General features: G+C 40.3%; 1 protein-coding gene across 1 annotated transcript in view; it reads right to left on the bottom strand.

Annotated features, from left to right (window-relative positions):
• Positions 1-26,227, bottom strand: part of TTC29 (tetratricopeptide repeat domain 29) — a 723,881-nt gene that overhangs the window by 305,443 nt on the left and 392,211 nt on the right. Inside the window, exon 8 of the mRNA XM_074377718.1 lies at positions 16,558-16,635. The gene's annotated coding sequence lies outside the window, so the exon portion shown is untranslated. The remainder of the gene's footprint in view (positions 1-16,557; positions 16,636-26,227) is intronic.

Genomic DNA, 26,227 nt, shown 5'->3' with positions numbered 1-26,227 from the left:
TTGCTCTCACTGGGCCCAGTCCTTCCCTTTGGTAAACACACATTTCTGCAGACAGAGGCATTCTGTTGACTTCCACTGGAAAGAACTACAAGCCAAGGTGAAGCAGAACTAAATGGAGCAAATGGAAATAGAACTCATGGGATAACCTGCCACTTTACGGAAGTAAATATGACAAACTTAGACCCATAGGAAACCGTTTTATGGCAAAGAGTTTGTCCTTTCAAAGGAAGGACTGGGCATTTTATTTTTCAAAATGAAACCTTAGTTTAGTGAAACTATTGCCAGATGCCTGGTGGACATGATTTTATCCGTGGGGACTTCATGGTGCTCTCTCATGGAAAGAAAAATTAAGCTTCAATAAATAAAAAAACTTTAAATTCCATGTTGGTAAAATTATTCTTACATTCTAGTTCTCATCAAGGACTAATATATATATAACACTTGAAGTTTTTCCATTAAATTGTTTCTGAGTTATGAGTGACAAAAACAAATAAGTTGGAACAAATTGGAGGGAAAAAAATGAAAAGACAGAGTGCTCACATCCCTTAGCTAGAAAGTACGTTATTTACATCTCTGTAAATTCTCTAAACACCCTCTCCCACCCCCATGCAGTTTTGGGGAATGCTATTATTTACAAGTTTTAGGCAGAAAACCTTTTAACTTCAGCGTTTACTCTAATTCAACAAATATGTGACCCTACTAAGGGCAAAAATGTGTATTAAGCACACAGAACATGTGATTGTGATACAGCATCTGGATTTTTTCTTTAGAAAAGAGCAAGCTTTATGTAATGAGGAATAATGACTATTTAAGTTTTGGAAATGTTAACTTTGAAATGTCTGCAGAGGAGGGAAGATGTTTATCAGGCAGCTGGGAATTTGGCCAGTAAGCAGGTGAAACTGGGCATATTGGAGTGAGAGTCTCACATGTCACATGATGTCATAATACAAAATAGGTTTCCAGGAAAAATGAATTAAATTAATTAAATTTTAACACACATTTAAAATTGTTTTAAGTTTAAGGTGTACAGGACAATGGTTTGATTTCACACACGTTGTGACATGATTACCACAATCGATTTAGTTAATATCCATCACCTCATACAGCTAAAAGAAAAGAAAATATCTCCTTGTAATGAGAACTCTTCGGATCTACTCTTTTAACAACTTTCTTATGTTCGATACAACAGTGTTAACTGTAGTCATCATGTCGTACATTACATCTCTAGTCCTTATTTGTTTTAGAACTGGAAGTTTGTACCTTTTGACCACCTTCCTCCAGTTTCCCCTTCTCTATCTCCCACCTCTAGTAACCACAATCTGATTTCTTTTACTACAAGTTTGGTGTGGATTCTTTTTGTTGTTGGTGGTGGTGGTTTTTGACTCCATGTATAAGTGAGGTCATACAGTATTTGTCTTTCTTTATCTGACTTACTTCACTTAGTATAATGCCTTCAGGGTCCATCAATGTTGTCACAAGTGGCAGGATTTCCTCCTTTTTAGGGCTGAAATATATATAAATAAATAAACTCACAACTTCCTTATTTCTTCATTTAGATTGTTTCTGTGGCTTGGTGATTGTAAATGATACTGCTATGAATGTGGGAGTGCAGATATCTTTTTGGAGATAGTGGGGTTTTTTTTTGTTTTTTTGGATACACTCCTAGAAGTTGAATTGTTGGATTATATAGTAGTAAACATACTTTCCCCTGAAGCATTGCACAATGCGTATGTTCAGTCCTCCGCACTGCCAGCCCGCTAAAGGTAGGGCTCAGGGAACTACATGAACTGTTCGAGGCCACCTATCCAGGACCATGAGGAATGGCATCAGGCCCAAGAGCACAGCAGTGCTTGGGAAGGAGTCAAGGGAGGAGTGGGGAGCTGGGCTACAGAATTGGTGAGGACGAATTTTCTGAAGCATTGGTAAGTATCAGAGAATTTTCACATAAAGAGTAAAAAATTTTTAAAAAGAAAGAAAGGCAGCAAAGTGGGAACTGGTTACTAACCTATTTAAACTTAGTCATTTTTTTTTGACCCTTAAAAATATTTCCTCTCTGAAATTCAGTCGGAAGTCTTTTCTAAAGTTGGGACTTGTGCTGTGGTCCAAATAACTTAAACAGGACTTTGCTAGTATTCTTCTTTTAAAAACAGGCTATTTCATTCTTGCCCTTTTGTACTCTGTCAAAGCTCTCACCTGCAAAGGGCCCTTTTTTCCCTGCCCAGAGTATACACCAAGTCAGATCCCCAAGAACCTTTGAGCACCTACAGGAGTCATCGAGCCAAGTGAGGCAGGAAAGACTAGACATTCGCTATGTCAATTATGATATTCTGGTAACATGATATCTTGGCATCCCTTTCTCATTACACTGCTGGTGATGAGCTGACAGAATGAAGTTATATGGGAAAAGCACAAAAGCCTGCAGTGCAAATGGATTTAGTTACAAGTTCTTGGGATGGAAAGAGTTGCTTTGCAAGATGCCTCCCACGGAAGGAAAACAGCTCTGTTGGCTGCTGATTTGGGTAGCGGTGAACACGGTCAGCTAGGGTTCACTATCACCGTGAGTGGGAATCTCTGACTTCAATATCTGTGGCCCATTTTCCTTTATCCTTTCTGTAGACTACTCTTCTTCTTTTTTATTTTTTGCAAAACAAACCAGTTTATCTTAAGAGTTTAAGAGTGTCTTTATAGGCATCGATTAGTTTAAATATCACAGCTCATTCCCTTCCCTTCAGCACCAAGAAAATTGATGTGATGGCCTGTCTTAAGTTGGTTTCCTCTACTGGTCTTTTATTTGACAAGACACTGTTGGCAAAGTAATGACAAAGGCTCATCAATATGCTACTTTTCATCTGCCTGACACTGAAATCAATGGCCTGCAGAAGAAGTTCCTCTATCAGCATTGTCAGAAATGATCACTGTGCTGGACAGAGCATGCTCCCTGATTTCTCTAAGCACTCATTCATTCCTGAAAGCTTTCTCGTGGCTGTTACAACAATGACCCTGCTTAGAGGTCAGAGGTAAAGATGCTGCACAATCAAAGGGGGCTCAGTAAGTCTGGAAAAGGGAGACTCTCTCAGAGTGTGTGATGATATAATGGTCTGCAGAGCCGGCCCTTGGGAGAAATCACATTCTCCATCTCTGGGACATGTGACCTGCAGGATATGTGTTTGTGGGCCTGGAAGCCCTAATTTGTCATAAGTGACAGCTGGGATTAGAGGGTTACACTCAGCACCAAGGAAAGAATTTACCCAAGCAAAAGTGGTTGGATTGGCATCATCAATTTTATGAAGAAAATTTAAAGAATTCATCAAAAAAATTTAAATAGTAAAATATAGATATAATTATATAAATATTTTGTTATGATTAGCAAATAAGAAGAATTCAGTAGAAAAGAACCAATTTGCCAGGGGTTTTCTTTTAACATATTTAGATAATTTTCATTTATCGATTATAACAAGAATTATCACATAGAACACTGAATTCCACTAGCAATCGAAAACCTCAAAAATTAGGTTTCCCTGACTTGGAAGCTGCTGGGCTTGTTGTTTTTCTAAAAGAATAATGCCCTGGGGACCCACAGCCTTTGCTTGCAAGTCTAACCCGAGGTAGAAGAAAAATTGAAGACCACTAATTTCAGAGAGTGACATCCAAATTACTCTGACTGGTGAATGTCTAAATCATCAGGGCCGTTCATTGTTCTCTGCCTCAAGAGATACAAAAAAATCATGTCCTAAAAGGCAAGAAATTCTTTCCCTCAAAAAATCTTTGTTAAATTTTGCCTATCTAAAGTGCGATTTCTTTTGTTCTTCACATTCGCCAGTAGTTATAGACATTTTCCCCCCAGAAAACAATTGCTTATTCTAAAGTAGCAATATTATATTTCCCCCCTCCTCTCTCTGTTCTCATCAATGGTGAGATTCTATAAGGGAAGACTACATAGTTAAAATCCTGGGAAGCTGTGAAGATACAAAAGTATGTCGGTAAGTAATAAGTTCAGTGACAACTGTCAAGAATTCCTCTGAGAAGGCAGGTAGTGTTCTCTTCAATGGCATCTTACTAATGGGGTGGCCAAGAAAAAAATGGGTGCTGTAAGGGAAACCCTACAAGAACACTGATCACAGTGCCAGGGGCCAGGGTATATCCTTAGAGGTAAATATCCTATAAGACCCCAAAAAGAATAGTCAAAACATGGCTAAAAATCTCAAAGGAGGAGGGAAAGAGAAACTACAGCACATATCAGGTCTAAGGACAGAAGCAAGACCTCAAATGGGTCAAGTGATCAGAGTTAAAGGAATTGGCATTGTCAGGAAATGAAGTAGAAGATGAGTTCACTGTTTATAAGATTAAAGGCAAGGGATTCACCTCAATGTAGCAGTGAAAGGAGGATAAAAATTAGAAGGAATTTAATATTTGACTATAAGTCAGGCATTAAGTCAAGTAAGCATTAATTTCCCCTCCTGGCTAGCAGGACAATAACCAAGAATTCAATGACCTGAAAACCTTGATGTTGCTTCCATGATTGTGTAAATTACTCCCAGAGACAATTTATGCAAGACAAAAACACTTGCTGTCACCCAAAGCCACTGCTTTGCTAATAGCCAGGGCTGGCTTCACTGGCGATCTCACGGGGCCCAAGTTTGGAAGGGCCCAGAACTTGGTTTAACACTCTGTTGTCGTGTTGTCCATCTTAAAATTCTCAATGTTTTCAACAAGAGGCCTCATGTTTTTATTTCACACTGAGTTCCACAGATCCCCAAACTTATTCTCCCTCCTCCAAGTGGCCAGGTCCTCCTGGAGAGTCTGGGCCCCTCTGTAGCCTAGAGGACACTTTTATCCATCTGAGCCACACACATTAGTCTCACTCCAATTGCCAGGAAGCTAGTTTAGATCTACCAGCTCTAATGGCATCTTGTAGATCTATTTAGGTCTGTACAGGTCTATAAGGTGCCATTCAAACAAGTTGTGGTCTATATACACAATGGAATACTACTCCGTCAAAAATGAATGAAATAATGCCACTTGCAGCAACATGGATGGACCTAGAAATTATCATACTAAGTGAAGTAAGTCAGACAGAGAAAGACAAGTATCATATGATATCACTTATATGTGGAATCTAAAAAATGACACAAATCAATATATTTACAAAACAGAAACAGACATGGAAAACAAATTTATGATTACCAAGGGGAAAGGGGAGAGGGAAGGATAAATTAAGAGTTTGGGATTGGCAGATACTAATTACTTTACATAAACTAGATTAACAACAAAGTCCAACTGTATAGCACAGGGAATTATATTCAATATCTTGTAATAACCTATAATGAAAAAGAATATAAAACAGAATATATACATATATATAACTGAATCACTATGCTGTACACCAGAAACTAACACAACATTGTAAATCAACTATATTCAGTTTAAAAAAAAAAAAGGTGCCATTCAAACAAATGAGAACCAAGAAGTAAACTGGGAAGTTTCTGGAAAACCTTGCCTCAAACTTAAAAGGGACACGAGAGGAATGTTCCTTTTGTTCTGATCCCAGGATACTGATGAGGGAGGCTCCCAAGGTACACCCTGAATCCGACCACTTCTTCCCCCAACTACTGTAACCCAGTCGCCTCTCGCTGGGGCTATTTAAGTCCAACAGCCTATAAGCACACGCCATATTTCCACTCTTATCCCTCCACAGTCCATTCTCCATGAAGCAGGCAGAATGTATTCTTTACAAACAAATCATGCCACCTACCTGCTCAAAACTCTCCCCAAACTTCCCACCTTATGATAAAATTCAAGATTCTATCCATGGCCAATAAGGCCCTTAGGATCTATGTGCTTACCTTGGGGACCTCTTGCCCTATAAATCCTCTCCCTTTTCACTACTTCCCAGCCACACTGGCCTCCTTGCTGTTTTGCAAACATGTCCACCATGCCCCTACCTTAGGGGCTTTGAGCTGACTTGGAAGACCTTCCCTGAAATTCCCATACTCTCTTCCATCTTTCATTCAGGCATTTCCTTGTAGCCAAAGAAGACTCCTCAGACAAGCATTTAGAAAGTCACAGCCCCTCCACCATCTTCTAGTACCAAGCCAGCTTGATCGCCCTTCACTTTCAACTACTGGAAGTATCATATATTTATTCCCTCGCCTTCACTTCTCCTTGATTTCAGTTCCCATTAGAATGTAAATTTGATAAAGGCAGAGAGTCTTACCTGATAATATGGACAAAGGCATCTCTTAGCTAATGATATAGCAGGAGATCTATCTGGACACTTATAGACAACTTATTCCACTGGGTCCACCTAATCCTATCATATCCCCAGTACCTAGAACCTTGGCACATAATACTCACTGGATAAATAACTGCTGAATAAATGGGTAAATATTATGTCTACAGCTGCTAGAGTCATCCTGTGATGCTAAAGGAATTTCTTGACTTGTAGTGGAAGTCAGAGCAGGAAGGACCCAGATCCACTGTGGAGTCCCTGAGCTGTGGGGTCCATCAGCCAAGCACAGCCTACCTCCCACATGTCATGTGAGACAGTAAGACAGTTTAAGTCATTTTAATTTGAATTTGCTGCTTACTTACAGTGAAGAGTGTCCTAACTGATACATAATTCTAATCTTCTAGAAAATTTTGACATTTACCATTCTGGAAAATATCATTCTAGAACATTTTTTTCTTTCCATTTCTCATATGACCTGGATAAATTCCGTTGAATGGTTTATGACTTGTAGGATTAACTTGATGATACTAATCACATCACCCTTACCTATCGTGAGTCATTCTCATAGGCATTTGAATTCCCCCATTTAGATAATGAGGCCAAAACAATTTTCTTGTGCAACCAGGCAAAACTGAGTTATAAAATTTACAAAAATGAGCAGAAGAAATCAACAACAGCAAAACACACAGACACAACAATAGCACAAAGAAAACAAAACAAAAAACACCCAGAAACTTGCATTCCAGAATATTTGTTTTCAAGCATCTTTTGGATAAAAATGTTTGCAATCTCAGAAACATTCAAGTAGAAAATGCTTCTGGAAGCTGTCTGTCTAAGAGAAAACAATGTATTACAGAGTCTGCTAAAGTCTAAACCACAGACAGATTTCAACCTTCAGAATACCTGCCACATTCTCAAACATATTGAGTTAATCTTCAAGAATGAATTCCTTCAGTTCCAAATATTTCCCTTGGATTCATTGCTAACTAAGTGTGACTATTATTACCACTGGGAATTAGTTCATTTGTTGATTGAGTGCTTACTTTGTGCCAGACTTAAAGGCACTAGGGAGATGTACAGGAATAAGATATAGCACCTGTTCTCAAGGGTTTCAGCTCAGGGAGAAAGGCCTCTTGAAAGCCTTCACAGCAGTATGTGTCATAACAGGCACTATGGTTTTTTCCCAGTTCAGAGGCCTATGGAGTCGACTGCAAACTCCCTCACCCTGCTCTGTGGGTGCAACTGATGGATAACTTCTACTCCCTCTCATCACTGTTCTCTTCCAACCATTCCATTATATTCATAGATAAATGTGACACCTGCTTCAAACTCTTCATCCTTACCTCAAGTTCTGCCACCATCCCAGGCTTCTTGGATGGTCACATGAATAAGCTACCAAACCCCTCAGCCCAAGGACTCATTTCTCTCTCCACGCCTAATGGCAGCTGTCCTCTGTTTCATTCACTGACACTTAAGCATCTTAGGCACCTGTTTGACCTGGACTTGCTCTACACACAAACCCTTAGATTCCCATATTCCATTTTCTAGACACAACTTCCTGTCCTTCATCATTTTCCTCAGGGTCTCTTTCCTGCTAAACTTTCTTCTTTTGGCTTCATAGGGATCTTAAAGCTCTCAATGCCTCCACATTCTCCCAAGTGATCAGACTATTTCCAGTTTTACTTTCCTTCTAGACCAGACCTCTTTGTTGATTGCCAACAATTTCTGTAGAATATAAAAGTATAAACAGTTCTGGGGATAGATCATCAAAGGGGCGTGTGTGTGTGTGTGTGTGTGTGTGTGAGAGAGAGAGAGAGAGAGAGAGAAAGAGAATGAGACAGATGGGCAAAGACAGAGACAGAAGGAGACAGACAGAGAGAAGGAAAGAGAGAGAAAGAGAGATCTAGTAGAATGCTAATGGTTACGTTAATTGGGCCTCTCTAGTCCTGTTCAGTTTATTTCAGAATTTAATAGTTACTATTCTCACCTAAAATTTTGGTCGAATCACTCATTTGCTTATAATTCTTCAACTGTCCCCATCAGTTATAGACATGAGTTCAAGCTCCGGAGACTGGCGCCCCGGGCTGGTAATAATTTGATCTTGTCTACCCCTCCAGGATCATTTACGAGTACTTCGGACCTCTCACATTATGGAAAATTTGAAGGCTTTCTGCTTTTGGATCTTCTTCTGCCTACAATCTTTTTTCTTTATGTAATCCTTTAAGGAGGTCCTTCTTACCCCCTTCTCCTGGTGAACTCCTAAACATCCTTCACAATTCATTGAAAACCTGATACCACGTTGGTATTCTTCACAGATTCCCATGGATGGAATTTTTGAGTCCTGTCTTTTAGACACTTCTTTACCACGTACACGTTTCTGCAATTGTACCATTTTTTATTTTTACTTTTTCCCCATGTATCTTCAAAATAGTGTAGAGTTTTCCAATCTCAGCACGGGTGAAGTATTCTGAATTCCAGTAGCACCTCTCCAAGTTGTGACAACCAAAAATGTCTCCAGATGTTGCCACATGCCCCCCAGTTATAGTATAAGCCACTCCAGCGCTGGCCTTGTCTTTTTCACATTATTAAACTCAAAAACTAGCAGAGTGCCTGGCCCAAACATATGCTCAGCCAGTGTTTAATGAATTGATCTGAACCACAGAAAGTTATGACAGCTCCAGCAAGATGCCACAGACAGCACGGATAATGTCAATAGTATTCTTTCAGTTATCCCTAAATAAAGATATTTTCTAGTTAAAAATGATGTTTCACTACTAAGGACAAAGGCATTCTGGGTTTTATTTTTCCCTGAAAGCAAAGGGCATACAGAAAAAAGTTCTCTGAGCACTACAGCCCAAGGCCTTTTTTAGGGGGTAGGGGGACTGTATAGTTCTTTTTTCCTATTAATTCTTATTTTTTATTAAAGTGTAGTCGATTTACAATGTTAGTTTCAGGTGTATAGAAAAGTGATTCAGTTATACTTATACATACATATATTTTCTTTCAGTTTCTTTTCCATTATAGCTTATTACAAGAAATCAAGTGTAGTTCCCTGTTCTATTCAGTAGGTCCTTGTTGTTTATCTATTTTATATATAGTAATGTGTATCTATTAATCCTCAACTCCTAATCTGTCCCCCACACCCTTTCCTCCATGTTAACCACAGTTTGTTTTCTATGTGAAGACACGTTATTATTATTATTTTTTTGATCTGGGATATATTTATCCTTCTTTAATTTATTGACATGTAGTCAGTTACAATGTTTAAATTTCTGGTGTACAGCATTATGTTTCAGTCATGCATATACATACATATATTCATTTTTATTACGTTTCATTATAGGTTACTATAAGATATTGAATATAGTCCCCTGCGCTATACAGAAGAAATTTATTTTAATCTATTTTATATAGTAGTTAATATTAGCAATTCCCGAACTCCTAATTTATCCCTTCCCACCCCCTCACCCCTGGTAACCATAGGTGTGTTTACTATGTCTGTGAGTCTGTTTCTGTTTTGTAGATAAGTTCTTTAGTGTCTTTTTTCTTCTTCTTCTTCTTCTTTTAGATTCCATGTATGAGTGATATATGGTATTTTTCTTTCTCTTTCTGGCTTACTTCACTTAGAATGACGAACTCCAGATCTGTTCATGTTGCTGCAAATGGCATTATTTTATTTTTTTTATGGCTGAGTAGTATTCCATTGTATAAATATATCACAGCTTTTTTATCCAGTCATCTGTTGATGGATATTTAGGATGTTTCCATGTCTTCGCTATTGTAAATAGTGCTGCTATGAGCATTGGGGTGCATGTATATTTTTGAAATTGAGTTCCCTCCAGATACATGCCCAGGAGTGGGTTTGCTGAATCATATGCTAAGTCTATTTTTAGTATTTTTGAGAAATCTCCATAATGTTGTCTATAATGGCTGCACCAAACTACCTTCCCACCAACAGTGTAGGAGGGTTCCCTCTCTCCACACCCTTTCCATCAATTAAGTTTGTGGACTTATTAATGATGGCCATTCTGACTGGTGTGAGGTGATACCTCAATGTGGCTTTGGTTTGCATTTCTCTGATAATTAGTGATATTGAGCATTTTTTCATGGGTCTATTGGCCATTTGTATTGAAGACACATTATTGAGCAAAAGCAGGTTTGACTGTATAGCTCTTTAAGGGAGCTTGCAGGTTCCCTCCCCACCTGTCTGCTTCCTCATCCTCTTTCTTTTTCTTTTGGGGCCCTTCCTGTTCACCCCTACCTCCCCAGTGGCCTCTTTCCCTGATTCTCCTCCTTCCATAGCACCAGAGTAGGGCCCTGCAGTGGGCACCTGCAGCTGCTCAGAACCAATCCCCAGCGAAGGTGAAGGCTCTGGTGGCTGACCGCCAGGTCCATTGTCTGTCTGCTTCCCGTGCCAGGGCATTTGGCTCCTGTTTACTGGGCTTTTATCTGCATTTATCTTTTCAACCAAATGAATTTAAATTATGTCTTTATCTTTTACTACTGAGGCAGCCGAAATCTCCTTTCTGTCTTAATATGACTTCCTAGTACAGCCCATTTGCTTCTCTAAGAGAGGGTTATAAATACTGTGAAATGGGAAATGGACCACTTCTAGGAAAGCTACGTGCGTAGAGCTGGGCATGTGTGGGAAGGGCTCAGACTTCCCAGCACCACAGGGTGGGACTCCAAGAGGTTATTTTATATTTAAAACCAAAGGTAATTTAAGCGCTTTTCTCCCACCTGCCAGAAGGCCTTGTGGTCTTCTGTTTGCATAGTAAATGACAGAAAAGCAAAGAGGCTCTGCAAAACTCAGCATGGTAATACCAACTGGAGATTTTTTTTGTTTTTTAACTTAAAACACCTGTACAAATCAGAAGATCAGAAGACACCATTTCAACAGAGCAGTGCTGTCTTCACTCAACCGTGTTTGCCTTTTGCTTTCTCTGCCTTGGGCTTTGGGGAAATACAAAGCATTGTTTTGGGGCTCTTATGTTTAAACAATTATGGTGGACATCATAGGTTGGCTCCCTCAATATCCATTCCCAGCACTCTTCTCCCTTGTCCCACCTCTAACTTAGAAACTGGCAAAACAGAACATTCTTTTTCCCAGCTTCCCCTGAAGCTCGCACAGGCTTGTCACATGTTTTTGCCCAATAGGACAGAAAAAACAATTTTGCTGGGGGATTTTAGGAAAGTGTCTGCTTTCTTGACATAAAAACCGGATGTTTCTTATGCTGCCCCTCTCCACTTTCTCCACTTCTTGGAATGTGGACATGTTCCTGGAGCTGCATCCCTCATTCTGAGGCTGTAAAGCATGTCTTCTGCCAGGAGGCAGCACCACCATTCTGCTATGTGAGAAAAACAAACCTGTCCTGCTAAATCTTGTAGACAACTGTTCTGTTGTTTGCTGCCAAAAAGCATTTATCATGAAAATAGCTGTGTTTCTACTCTGATCAAGTCACCATGCAAATAAATGTTTATTATATCCTTTCTCTTTTCCCTATTCACCAAAAATCCATCAGGATCCAATGTGGTTAGTCCACAATCTACCTGGCACTAAGCATTAATCTAAGCCAACAATGCTGTTATAGCTCAAGCTGGTTCCAGAAGACAGGATGAAAATCTACATCGTAAGTCTTCAGATGTCTGGATGCCTGGCTTTTTATAGCAAACATTTATTTAATTCTTACTACATACTAAGCGCTCTTTAAGTGCTGCTGTAAATGAATTAACTCACGACATGTTCATAAGAACCCAGTGAGGTAGGCACCAACTTCATACTCATTTAAAGATGAGGCAATGAAGACACAGAGTAACTAATTCAAAGTTACCCAGTTAATAAGCAGTAGAATGTTATGATCTATGTGGCCCAGACTTCCTGAACCTACAGAGTACACACCCTGAAGAGTAGGAGCCTTGAAGAAAAAAACATCGCCATCTAGGTATTTTGGCAAATAGATGAATCCCATTCACATCTTTGGGAGAATATCAGAGTTACTACTGTGTAAGATAAAACCAGCTATAAAGGGAAAGATGACTCTGCCCACATCAGTCAGAAGAAGTGTCCATTTAAATGAAATAATATTACAAACGAAGATAAATAAGAATAAGCACTAAATTTCTTTCTGGGCTTTCCATGTGTCAGGTGCTTGGTGAATTATTTGTACAGATCTTTTCACTGAATCCCCCCACAATACAGAGGAAGGGAGGCAGACACTCTGCCGCCAGCCTCAAAGCCAGTGCTTCCCCTTGTTCCTTGCTGTGTCACCCTAGGATTTCTTCCTGTGTTTACCACCCCCTTGCCGAGAGCTCAGAGAAGTCGGCGCTTCCCCCAGCCCCAGGGGCAGTCATGCTTGGTCTCTGTCAGTAATCCCCTTTGGCAGCTATTGATTCAAAGTAGGCATATTCTACCCTGAGAAGCTGTAAACCAGGAGAAAAGAGAGGTAACCTTCTGGGGATTTCTGGGCGATTTCCCTCACTGATCAGAAGAGGCACCAGGAGGGAATGGCCATGTCATGCTGGAGCTGCAGTGGTCAGCTTGGGACCATTAGGTGAGAAGCCTGAGCACCAAATCATTTGCAAAGCATGACGGAGAAAAAGAAAGCAAGGAGCTGGGTCCCCAGTGACCATGCTAACTGCTGAGTTAGCCCTGAAACTGCCCTCCCTCTGGAAGTCTGGTTCTATGAAATAACAGATCCTTCATTTTTTTACCGTATGCTAAATGGGTCCCATATTATCCCCACTTTAGAGCTGAGGAAACTGAGGCATGGAATTTACAAACCAGGGTTCAAATTAAGCAGTCCATTTGCAGAGCATCAGGTATTTTCTTAAAAAAAAAAAAAAAACAAAATAACATACCATCACCACCAGCACATCCTAAACCAAACCTCTCAGCTTCCACTTACTAGCCAAGAAAAAAAAAAAAAAAAAAAACAACTTTTTTTGTAATACCCCAGTAAGAAACATTCAGAAGTGAATATCTGAGCTATCATCCTGCTATTGTCCAAGTCATATTCAGATTAGCAGACCACAAAGTGGCACTGGGGAAAACTTTGCCTTCTCCAAATTAGAGTGTAAGATCCAAAGTATTGGTGAGATGCCTGTTAGATGAGACAATGGCCGTCATGGGAAGCAGCTGGGATGAAGGTGAAAAGGAGAATGGGGCACCTTTTCCATGCCATCCTCCACCACGCCCTTCACTCATGCTCCCCTGATCCTTCTAAACGAGGCTACTTGCCTTTCCCCAAACACAGGGAACCTTCATCTCATTCCTTGCTCAGTTAGTTCTTCTGCTACTGCTCTCTCCCCAGCTTGCCAGCCTAAATCTCACCCCTCCTGTAGGGCCTGGTTTTAACACCCCCACCTCCCAGATGCCCCCCTCAGTTCATTTCCCTCTCCATTGCATCCTGGTGGCATCTGTATCATGTGTCGGCACCTGTATCTTGTCATCCTGCTTGATATTATTTTATTTGGATATATAAGCATATACCTGGCTTCCTTGCTCAGACTATACATGGAATGAAAGCAAGACCTGTGTTTTATTCATTTTACAATCTCCAATGTCTACCACAGGCTTTCCACTAGGAACCTCAAAGAGGCGTTTGAGGTTTTTAAAAAATCAACCTCATGAATCCTCTGGCATGAGTGGAGGACCTTTATGAAGAAACACATAGTCTATTCTTCCTACAACAAAGCTCCTTTGTTATTTTCCAATTGACATTTAAATAGTTACATTTTCGTTTTAACTTTAGAGGTACCAAAAGAGAGTAATTTTACAAAACATGATGCTATCTAAAATTAGGATTTTCAAAAGATTTCCCCAGGATTTATATTTCCTTTTTTTCCCACTTGCCAGTCCCTGCATCTCTCCATTCAGGGATGGAGGTAGGATACACGTACTGGATGGCGAACAGAGGAAAAAAAAGTCCTTTAAGGGCTATGCGAGGGCAGGTGGCAGAAATCAACTCTCTCCTGACAGTAATGCTCTGACAGCACAAAGAGGTTGAGAGAAGTGCTCAACTGTCAAAGGAAATCATTTAAGGAGCAGGGGCTCTGATTTCAAACCTGGACAGATAATGCTTTATAGCCTAATAAAGGAGGCTATCTAAGAGAAAGAGCCAGATCATCGCAGTTAATAGGAGCCACACAGCAGAGTCAGAAGAGCAGAGCAACTGAAGACAACCAGAGCCAATCTGACCATAAAAAGCAACTTTTCGAAAAACAATGAGCATCGGTCTGGTCAATTTTATAAGTCACATTAAATCCACTCATATTTTCACAGACCACAGCATTTCTCTATTTGTGAGTAACATTTCTCCGGGACTCGGTGTGCTGTGGCTTTCATACCCCTCTGCTCCTGGTCTATTCCCACTTGCATTGCTGGATGGCTGAATTAAAGAACTAGAAAGCAATATGGGGGAAGCAACATCCACAAATTTAAAATACTCTCTGCAGATCAGAGGGGTGCTATGCATTCCTCACATGCAATCCCAAGACATGGGGGTCATTGGCTCCATTTTGCAGATGAGATTGCTGGACCTGTGCGTTCATGTGCTTTCTCCAACCCATGAATCATGAGCTAGGGCCCCCAGGCAGAGGAGGCAGAGAGAGACCTGGTCACAAATGGATGGATGATGAGGGTTCATTTGCTGCGCACGGTAATGCTGTATTCAAATGACTAAGAACTTCACAGCCCTGCATTTGCTATTTAAAAAAAACAGTGAAGGAAATAATTCCTACCAAATGTGTACTCTTCATGGCAAAACCACTAAGCAGTCAACGCTAAAAAATAACTGTAACCCAAGTCAAAAAAACAAATGTAGTTGGGATAGATACCATTGGCCTTAAGATTCTAAGCAAACTCAAAGATGTAAATGGAGAGCCTTTGGACAATGTTTACCCTTGTCAATATAAATTCCTAAAGGATGATGTTGATCAATTACAAGGGTGACCACCTAGAACAGAAAGGGGATCTAGAGGAGGCCTTCAAGGCTCACCTCCAAACTGGATGAGCTTGGGGAACCTAAAATAAACCATCCCTTAAGAATAACCTATAGGAAAGGTTATCATTTCTGTAAGAGGATGGGGTGGGGAAATTATAATTGTTTCATTTACTAGAGATCTCTGATGTGAGAAACAGGCCATATAGATAACAGTAAACAATACATGTGCTCCACCTCAAAGCCTTCAACAATACTGAGAGCAAGTACCTCTCAATGGCCAAGGAAATCAGGGTCTCAGAATTGTCAAGTATGAAGAGATGTTGACATTTACCTAATTCAGCCCCTAATTTTATAAACTTGGAAACCACAGTCCAGAGATGGTTCTAGAACACCAGATTCTTCACATCCTGGCCAGTGTTCTTCTCTTTAAAGATGTTCTATAACACATCAGTTATAATCAGCTATGAAATACATACAACATAATAGACTATATACTTACTCTCCAAAAGTGGTTGTAGATGAGAACAAAAATTACCTCAAGCTTCCTTAGGGCCAGATCGGAGCTGCCTTTAACAGGCAAATATGTATTATGAATACCAAAATCAGGTTATTTTAAGGGAACTCTAGAGCAAGTTTCAGCATCAGAAAAAGTGTACCAGAATATGCCAGAAGACAGAATCCTGATCTTTAAACAAAAGATTGGTCCCTCTGCCACAGAAATATAATGTAACATTTTATTTATTCTTGCTCAAGAAAAAATTTAAAAAACAGAGAATTTTGGTGATCATGTGAAAAATAAACACAAGAGCAATTATTCTCATAATTCTCAATTCCTTGCTAGAAGAGGAAGGCTCCTTCAAACTGAGTAAGGTGAGTTAAGGACAAATAAACGAAAGTATTATTTTATCAGAAAATAATAAACCCATGGAGCTCATTACCATCAAAGAGGTACAGGCAAGGAATATAAATGGATTCATAAAGGTTTTAACCAAATTTATGAATGTCAGAGCCATAAATGGCTACTGAGAGTACACCTGACCTTTAAGGTTAATGTCAGGAGGAAAACTATGTCCTTTCCTGGAAAACCCTTGAGGCCTCTGTTGTCAACACAATCCTGAGTTGGATGGAACACCAGGCTTGCCCAGCAGAGCAGTCCCTAAATTCATTTTAACAAATGGGTGTCTGAGCCACATGAATGCTCAACTCCTCAGCATCAATGAAAATGTTCCATTTGAAATAGGATGTTTACTAAGTGCTCCTGTTGGACTTTCATATTTATGCCATCAGAGTTAAACAAGAGGAAAGATTTCGATTTGAGGAATTAGAAGGAGGCAAGGTTCCAACCCAGGCCGTGCCAGTGTACAGGCCCTCATGCAAGTTACTGACCTTTCTGTGCTCAGTTTTCTCACGGGTGAAATGAGAAGACTCATATCTGTGCTGCAGGCATTTTGTCGAGAAAACCCTCTGCAAACCGAGAAAAGAAATTATATTGTTACTGCAGTGATAGTCAGTTTTAAGCACATATTAGTTATCTGGGGAGACGGTTTGTGAAATACATAAAGACAGCGCAATCCTTGCATCATTTTTCTGGAGAGAACTGATAAACATATCCAAAAAGTACTCAAGACGTAAGTCAAATGCAACTCCCCAAGGGAGAGTTTCTTTCTTCTCCACATTTCCAGAAAACTCTAGTCATATCTCAGTAAAGGCACTCATTATTTATCTGCATACTTACCTCCTTCATTTACCTGTGAGCTCCTCTAGGATACAGACATTGTTTCATTCATCTCTGAATCCCTAGTATTTATTATAGTTCCTTGTATATAGTTAGCAATCAATAGATATTGAATAAATTACTTAATATGTGACTGATCCTGCTGTCTCTACTTCACAACAGTGGAGAAATGATCCAACTGTAAAATGCAATAATCAGATAGCGGCTAAGGTTCAAAATCCAGACTGACTCTCAGCTTTCCTAATTTCTAGATGCCAGTTTCTAACACCCTTAATTTGGAAATAATAGCATGTTGGTCCTATTTACATGGAAAATAAAAAGCAAGACATGAATCACAGGGTAGGAAAATCTTGACTAAGTGCACATACTTGAAATTCTAAAATTATATTCCTACCAACACAGATTGTACTCTTTAAAATAAGATGAATATAATATGATTCTTGGCCATAACATCAAATTTTAGGAAAGTACAAGATTGCAGAGAGTCTGATAACTATCATCATTGTCAAAGAGAAAACTTCCAGCCTCATTATCTGCAGAATTCAATAAAGAGATCAAAATCGATGTGAAAATGCACAACTCAAATTTAGTTCATGACATGAACCAACAGTTGTAGACATTTAGAACTTTTTTAATGTCTAGGAAATGTTCTCTTCTCACTCATAAACTTAAAGTGTAAATAGGAAATTAAATAAATGTGCATGCCTACAATATAGAAAGAAATTATATACTATAACCAAAAGGGATATATCCCAGGTAAGCAAGGCTGGTTCAACATCCAAAAATCAGTTTAATGTAACCCATCACATCAACAGGCTAAAAATGAAAAATTACATGATCATGTCAATAAAGCAGAAAACACATTGACAAAATCCAATGCCCATCATGATAAAAAGTCTCAGTAAATTAGGAATGGGGGAGAAATTCCCCAACTTGATCAAGAACATTTACAAAATACCTACAACTAACATCATACATAATGATGGGCAATTAGAAGCTTTCCCATGAAGATCAGGAACAAAGCAAGGATGGTCCCCTCACCCAAAGTTCTCGCTAATGAAATAAGACAAGATAAGAAAAGGTACATAGATTAGAAAGAAAGAAATAAAATCATCTTTGTGCACTGATGACGTGATCATCTCTGTAGAAAATCTGAAAGAATCAACAACAAAAAATTCCCGGAACTAACAAGAGATTATAATATGGTTTCAGGGTACAAGGTTAATATACAAAAGTCAATTTCTTTCTTGTGTATCAGCAGTAAACAAGTAGAATTTGAAATTTAAAACAAAATGCCATCTACATTATCACCACGAAAAAGGAGACACTTGGGTATAAAGCTAAGAAAATAGGAACAAGATCTATATAAGAAAAACTACAAAATTCTGATGAATGAAGTCGAAGAACTAAGTAAATGAAGAGATATTTTATGTTCATGGATAGGAAGATGTCAGTCTTTCCCAACTCGATCAATACAATCAAAATCAAAATCCCAACAAGTTATTTTGTGGATATCAACAAATTGATTCTAAAGTTTATATTAGGGATAAAAGATCCAGAAAAGCCAGCACAATACTGAAAAAGAACAAAGTTGGAGCACTGACACTACCCATCTTCAAGGCTTACTATAAAACCACAGTAATCAAAATAGTATGCTGTTGATGAAAGAAGAGACAAATAGATCAGTGGAATAGAGTAAAGAGCCCAGAAACAGAACTCCATAAATATAGTCAATTAACATCTGACAAAGGAGCAAATGTAACACAATGGGGAAAAGATAATCTTTTAAACCAACTGTGCTGGAACAACTGGACATCCACCTACAAAAAGATGGATCTAGACACAGACCTTACGCCCTTCACAAAAGTTAACTCAAAATGGAGCATAGACCTAAATGTAACATGTAAAACTATACAGTTTCTAGAAGCTAACATAAAAGAACATCTAGATGACCTTGGGTATGACTTTTTAGATATAACCCCAAAGGTATGGTCTATGAAAGAAATAACTAATAAGCTGGACTCTATTAAAATTAAGAATTTCTGCTCTGTGAAGGAAAAAAGTCATAAGGATGAGAAGACAAACCATAGACTAGGAGAAAATGTTCACAAAAGGCACATCTGATAAAGGATGGTTATCCAAATATACAAAGAGCACTCAAAACTCAACAATAAGAAAACAAAGAACCCAAATAAAAAATGGGCCAAGTGCCTGAACAGACATCTCACCGAAGAAGATATACAGATGGCAAATAAGCATATAAAAAGTGCTCCAAATCATATGTCATCATGGAAATGCAAATTAAAACGACAAGGAGATACAAGTGCATACCTGTTAAAAGTGGCCAAAAATCCAACACTGACAATACCAAATGTGGATGAGGACAGGGAGCAACAGGAACTCTCATTTAGTGCTGGTAGAAATGCAAAATGGTGAAGATGTTTGGAAGACATTTTTGCAGTTTCTTACAAAACTAAACATACCCTTATCATATAGTCCAGCAATCACATGCTTTGGTATTTACCCAAAGGGGTTGAAAACTTATGTCCACACAAAAACCTGCACACAAACACTTATGGCAGCTTTATTCATAATTGCTAGAACCTGGAAGCAACCAAAATGTCCTTCAGTAGGTGAAAGGATACACTGTAGTACATCCAGGCAGTGGAGTATTACTCAGTGCTAGAAAGAAATAAGCTATCAAGCCATGACAAGACATGGAGGAAACTTAAACTCATATTGCTAAGTGAAAGAAGCCAATTGGAAAAAGCTACGTACTGAAACATTCCAATATTCTGGAAATAGACAAAAGTATGGAGACAGTATAAGGATCAGTGGGGCCAAGAATTAGAGGTGGGGGAGTAGGGAGGATGAATAGGCAGAGCACAGACGATTTTCAGGCAGTGAAACTTCTCTCTCTGATACTCTAATGATGGATACATGTCATTACACATTTGTCCAAGCCCATAGAATGCACAAGACCAAGGGTGAAACATCATTAAACTACAGACTTTGAGTGATTACGATGTGTCATGTAGGTTCATTGATTATAACAAATGGACCTCTCTGGTGGGGGTGTTGCTGATGGGGGAGGCTATGCACGTGTGGGGGCAGGGGGACAAGGGAAAATCTCTATACTTTCCTTTCAATCTTGCTGTGAACCTAAAACTTCCCTAAAAAAAATTAAGTCTGACATAAATAAGCAAGCACATATATAGGTGTGCGTGTGTGTGTGTAAAATTCTTTTCTCAGTTAACAGCAGCTGAAAGGATAAGAGTGAAACTGTCAATAGGCCACTGGACACTAGCGTTCTCCTGCCCGTCCCCAGAGGCCAGCCCAGCCCCATCAATGCCTTTGCACGGGCAACCTCAGGCCAGTTTTACTAAGCACTTTCCGTTTGGCAGTTGCAGCTTTGGGTGCAAAGCTGACCCTCCGCTCCTCTGAATTCTGAAATGCTATCCACTAATATAATGGTCTTTCTTGTCACAACGCCTGTCATGAATGTTTATTTCCCATCTACTCTTCCTTAGCTTATCCACAGCCAGACTGGCTTGGCCACCCTCAGATTTCAGCCTTTTTATTCCTGAGCCCAAATTTACATGGGTAGTTAATAATACTGTGACTTACTCTGACCAAGAACACAAATATAGCTCTTCCAACTCTCTGCATCAAAAATACATCCTACACGAAACTTATTGTCATTATTTCCCGCTGTCAATCTCATACTGGAATAGGCGACACTGCTCTACTTTTGTCATGGTGAAAAGTTTATCCTGCAAATTTTCGGTGTCTTAGGTCTTCCGTGAATGGCTGTGCTCATCTCATGTGTGCTCCTAGGCATCTCCAGGGCTCTGCATTTAACTCTGCACTTCTAAAAGCAGCTGTACAGAGATAATATTAATGTTATTGCAACAGACAGGCAGAGCCTCATTTCTCTCTGCTTTGACTGAAAATGCTTGTTCGTCGCGAAAATGTGCAGACGTTGGCATTTTTGTGTGAGGTCTGAACATGTGTGGGTCCAGCTATTGGCAGCAGGAAGAAATAAGACACAAATGCCAGATAGTTTGGTTTGGGAAAAAATAACCGGTCAAAATTAACTGGTGATCCACATTCTTTAAAATTATTTTCCCAAAGGATCCTCTACTCTGAAGCTGGATAAAACTCTTGAACTCACTCTCAGTTCTGAGATGAAGTTGCTTGGAAGGGTGGGTGATCTGAAGATCATTTATCTCCCAGAATAGCTACTTACCTAGACATGTTGCATGTTTTAAATTCTGGATATAACTGCTGAGCGTATTTTAAATTTTTGAAGACCCGATTTAGAATTCATAGTAGGGAGAAACTAGTAGAAAGATGATTGAATTTGGAGTCAAATTCCAGTCTCTGCTACTAACTAGTTATGCTTAATGCATCCCTAAGCCTCAGTTTCCTCCACTGAATAATGGTGGTAGTAACATCTGCTCTGACCAGGTCGTAGTCATGGGGCTGTTTAAAGATCTAGAGATGAAAGCACATGGGAATGAGCTGTATAAACCTCCAGGGCGGTGGAATCTTAGCTGTTCTCGTCATCTAAAACAGAAGTTCCTAAAAAAAATAAATAAATAACAACTTACAGGGAACCTATTAATGGCCCTGGTGGAACGTGCACCCTAGGTTTTCTTAGATCATCCAAATTGCAACTTTCATTTTGTTGGGTTGTCTGTTAGCTTAATTCTCCTTATATTTTCTCATTCTTATCCCCAAACAATTCAGCCCTAAACAGAGTTGTCTTACAGTAAGAAATAATATTCAGGAAAATATTCAGGGCAAAACAATGGTAAATTACATCATAAATTTTCATCATGAACATTGGCAACAAGAAGTGCAGGAGAAAATCATGGGTTTATCGCCATCCCATCAGTTTGACTAACAGTGGTGGACATGCTGAGACAATACTGATTCTTCACTTTCTGTTTCCACTCAGTGCTTCCACGGAGGCCTGAACGACCCTGGACCTACTAACGAGGATGCCCCCTTCCCACCAGCCTCCTTCCACGACTGCTGGATCGGCTGGCTGACTCGAAGCTCTCGGAGGTCAGTGATGTCCTCTTTCTAGCTGACTTCTGGATGCTCTGGACCAGCTCAGCTCCCCAGACACAGGAGAAACAGGGTGGACACTGGCTGTGTAAGTGAGGAAGGCTGATAGGCCTTAAAGACCCACATAATAGATTCAGAAACCTTTTAAAAGCAGAGGGAGAGCAGGTACCTCGCAGAGGTCTAAGGATTACCATGCATCGCACTAAAATACCTTACGTCTTTATTTCTAGGCTATTATTCCATCTCAGACAGAAGCAGTTCACGCTGCAACAGACAAGTGCTATAACCACTAAGCGAAACTACACGTCTATAATCTTTGTGTTCATTACCAAGTAGTAATGACCATGGACATATAATGATTGATTAGAACTTTTAAAAATAACCATGCTATCGCATAGCCATGAACATGAACCTATGGCGTTATAATATAAAACAACTCAGGCCCGAGCAGACACAAATTCCAGTTAAAACCCTACAGTCAGTAAGAGCTGCTGTTGAAGAGATGAATTTCTTTAGCTCATCTGCCACTGTTCATACCATGCAGCTGACTTCAGTGCTACAAAACCTTGGAATCATTGACGAAAAATGTGCAGCACTGAAATCATAAGAACCAGAGTCCAGATAGATATAGGTTTCCTTCCAAATGGACGATCTGCTAGTCACATGACACGGGACAAGTCACTTTGGTCTCTTCGATTCAGCCTGTCTATACGTTGAACTTCCTGAGTTGTGGTGGGGTTGAAAAATGTTGATGATAGAGAGTCAAGTTTTATCAACTCTGAGTTCTCATTCTGTTAGGGGTGGATTAAGTCAGGAATTGGTTTTTATTTGGGTTATTTTATTGTTTCTTCACTGGTACTTTTATTTTCAAGACTATTAAGAGCACTTATGACTCCAAACTCTGAGATCTTTGTAATAAAATGACCCACCACAAAAAATAATAATAAAATAAAGTCGAATAAAATAAAATAAAATGACCCACCCCAATGGTATGGCATTCTCTTCAGGTGTATGTCATTTTATCACTAAACGTTCATAGGCACTTTACAAACGTACCTTGAGACGTGTTTTAGTTTTGAGGACACGCTGTGATCACTAGCAATGAAAAAGCAAAATTCTAAATATGGACATGGAGGGATGGGTAGCCTCCCTGCTCGAGTATTCAGACGCCGAAAGCCCAGCAAACTTGGGCCAGGGCGGGTCTCTTTCGAAGGCGATGGCTCAGCCACGGAATCTGGAGCAAGCGGCCAGCTAATGTGAAATTCTTTTCATCTTCCCTCAACACTCCTGTGCGAACCAGGAGGATTTCTGAGAGGCACAGAGATCTCAGTTGTTGCAGCCAGACTGCTTTCTAGTTTGAGCTCAGGAGAGGAAGGGCAATTTCGTGTTAAACAGACACACAAGATAACAGGGCAGGGTGGGAGCTGATAGCCCGAAATACATATGCAAACCCTCCCTTGGAAGCTTGCATTTCACTATCTTGTACAAAGTTAATGGAAACCAAGGAACTACCATTCCAGAGTCGTCACCCCCTTTAATCCTTAATAACCAAATAAAAATGGGCAGCCTGTATTCGGGAGCAGCTCCAGCAAGCAGATCTCCAGGAAACAAGGCTCCCCACAGACTTTCCCTTGATCTTAAAGCTTAACTTGAAACATTTATATGCACGGAGCACCTGGCCAGGAGATGCGAGGAGGGCTTTTTTTTCACCTTGGCTCTATTTCTTTCTTGAATAATAAATTCTCAGGGTTTCCCCTCCTCCTCTTCCTGGAAACTGATTTCATTCTAAATAATGTTTTTTGTTCTTTCTTAATAGTTTAAGAAAAGCAAGACAAACTTGAAAACCCCCCCATTAGCACCCACCAGGTTCCCTGCCTGCCTGATGGTACCACCTTCGCTCTAAGGAAGATAAAGCCCAAGTCAGCATCGGTTAATTCCAACCAGGTTGAGAACTTCTTTTGTTTGACTTCAAAGCGCTCAGGTTATCCTATTATGCAATTGAGTATCACCTGGCTACTCAAGTCTGTCTCACACACCCTTGCTGGGTGAGGAAGAGATAAACTCTATAAACTGTTCTGACTGCACCGGCTTAAACATCCAGGTGTCTGAATTACAGTCAGATGCTTACCAAAGGAGGAGAGCCGGGGTTGGTCCTAAAACAGTAAGGCCATCTGGGTCACATCCTCAACAAGGATATAATGCGCTCGATGGCGAAAACACTCAGAAGAGCCTGCTCTGTGGTCTTTCTCCCGAAGCAGGTCACACCCGTGACAAAAACCTTACAGCTCTTTAGAAATGAATGTATTTAGGATTGCACAAGGGAGTTTGGGGCAGCAATGAAACTGTTCTGTATCATAATCATGTGATGGTTATATGATCTGTACAATGTATTAAAATTCAAAATAAACAGAAATGTACACCCCCCCAAAAAAGAAATTAATGTATTTAGAAAAAAGAGCACTAGTTCATAAGTACCCTCTCTTCTCTTTCTTCCACTTTTCTTTCCTTTCTTTCTCTCCATCTTCATTCCATGCAATATACTTGAGAAGACTAACCAAAAGACACACAATGCAAAAGCATGTGATAAAGAGCTGAAATTAAAGCAAAGGGGAAAACAGGTTTTTAAAAAGCCAAAGAAAATATTCCAAAATATACAAATGAAGACCATTCGCTCCTATATGGTTGCTGGGAGGTGGAAGGTATATATTTGACTCTGTGGATGCCGCGACCTGGTCCAGAACCCATCGTCGCCCAATCCATTTCCCCGCCTCCAGCCTCACCCCCACTGATCCCATTCTCCATGCCTGCGTGATACCTCTAAAAAGCAAATCAGATCAGGTCTTATTCCTGTTTACAGCATGCTGATGGCTTCCTGCAGTATTTAGGATAATATCAGAACTCCTCCCTGTCGCTTACAAGGCTCTCATGACCCAGCCCCTCACTGCTCTCAACCTCATCTCTGTCCTTCTCAGCCCCCCGGCCACTCTACCCTCTGGCCACATGGAACCTTGGTCAACAATTCGGGTGTGCCCTTCCCTGCACAGAGTTGCCAGCGAGGCTCTTCTGCCTCTCCTCTGGGTGAACTTACACCTGCTCTTCCTCCAGTTCTGGGTTCATCCCCAGTTCTGATGATCCTGAACCTCCCTCATTATGGCATCTACCAACGCTTGACCATTTACTGAATAGCCCACGTGTGCTGTCTGATAATGCACTCTCTGAGAATAGGGACTGGGTGTAAGTCATTCTGTATTTTATTCCCAACAGCTAACACAGTACCTGACACATTATTGCTTAACTCTATGTTATCGTTTGTTGCATGAATAAGTAATAATAACCACTGACATCTATTAAGCATTTACCATGGGCCATTCAAGATGCCCAATGTTTCACCTTCATTATCTTTGTGAACATAGTCAACTCTCACAGTAAAGCCATAGGAAGACTATTATCACCTGCATCTTACAGATGAGGAAACCGAGGCTTCCAGGGGCTAAGTGCAGGTGCTAAGCCACCAACCTGGGCCTTTCTGGTTCTCAAGTTTAAGCTCTAATCACCACTCTATTCTACTTTCTGGTGACAAATGATGCTTCCTAACAGCCTGATCAAAAAGGAAATACTCAGTGACAAGACTCACAGCATTGGAAAAAACACACACACACCAAATCTGGAGGAGAATCATGGCTTCTCCTAGATTCTGCAGCTTTAAAGCTATCTTCCCCTGGGTCGTGTCAGAGCATCCCCAGTGGCCTGATTTTGTGGATGGCAGCCTGAGAGTCCCTGCAGTGAGTAGAACAGCAGATTTCATGGAGCCGTTTCCTGGGGACAATACAAGCCAGCGGCACCACACGAAAGTGGAATTCACCAAGGTCCACCTCCAACAGGTGAGACACACAGTCCTCTGCTGATCTGGTTCAAATCAAGGGGTTATTTAAGTTACCAAAACCAAGCCCAGCAAATATTCATGTTGTCACTTCAAGACTGCCTTCCCCTTGAGAAGAGTGAGGAAGAGGAGTGTTAGTGGGAAAGACCCAGCTTGACCTAGACAGGCCATGACCTAGAATAGGGTGCGGGAAACCGCCTTGGCCAGCACGGCCTCGCGGAGAGTTCTCTGAAAGGCACCCATATCTGGGGACGGCTTCTTCCTCTGGAACCTGGAGAGCCCAGTGTCACAAGGCTCCTTTCTGCTCTGATGTTTCCTAGTTGTCAAGGCTGGTCTCCTCTGAGTGCCATGTTGTGTGGTTTTGT

The sequence above is a fragment of the Camelus bactrianus genome, chromosome 2, assembly GCF_048773025.1.
Source record: "Camelus bactrianus isolate YW-2024 breed Bactrian camel chromosome 2, ASM4877302v1, whole genome shotgun sequence".
NCBI classification, from domain to species: domain Eukaryota; kingdom Metazoa; phylum Chordata; class Mammalia; order Artiodactyla; family Camelidae; genus Camelus; species Camelus bactrianus.
Note: the sequence above shows the minus strand (reverse complement) of the source record. Positions and strands in the feature narration are given on the sequence as shown.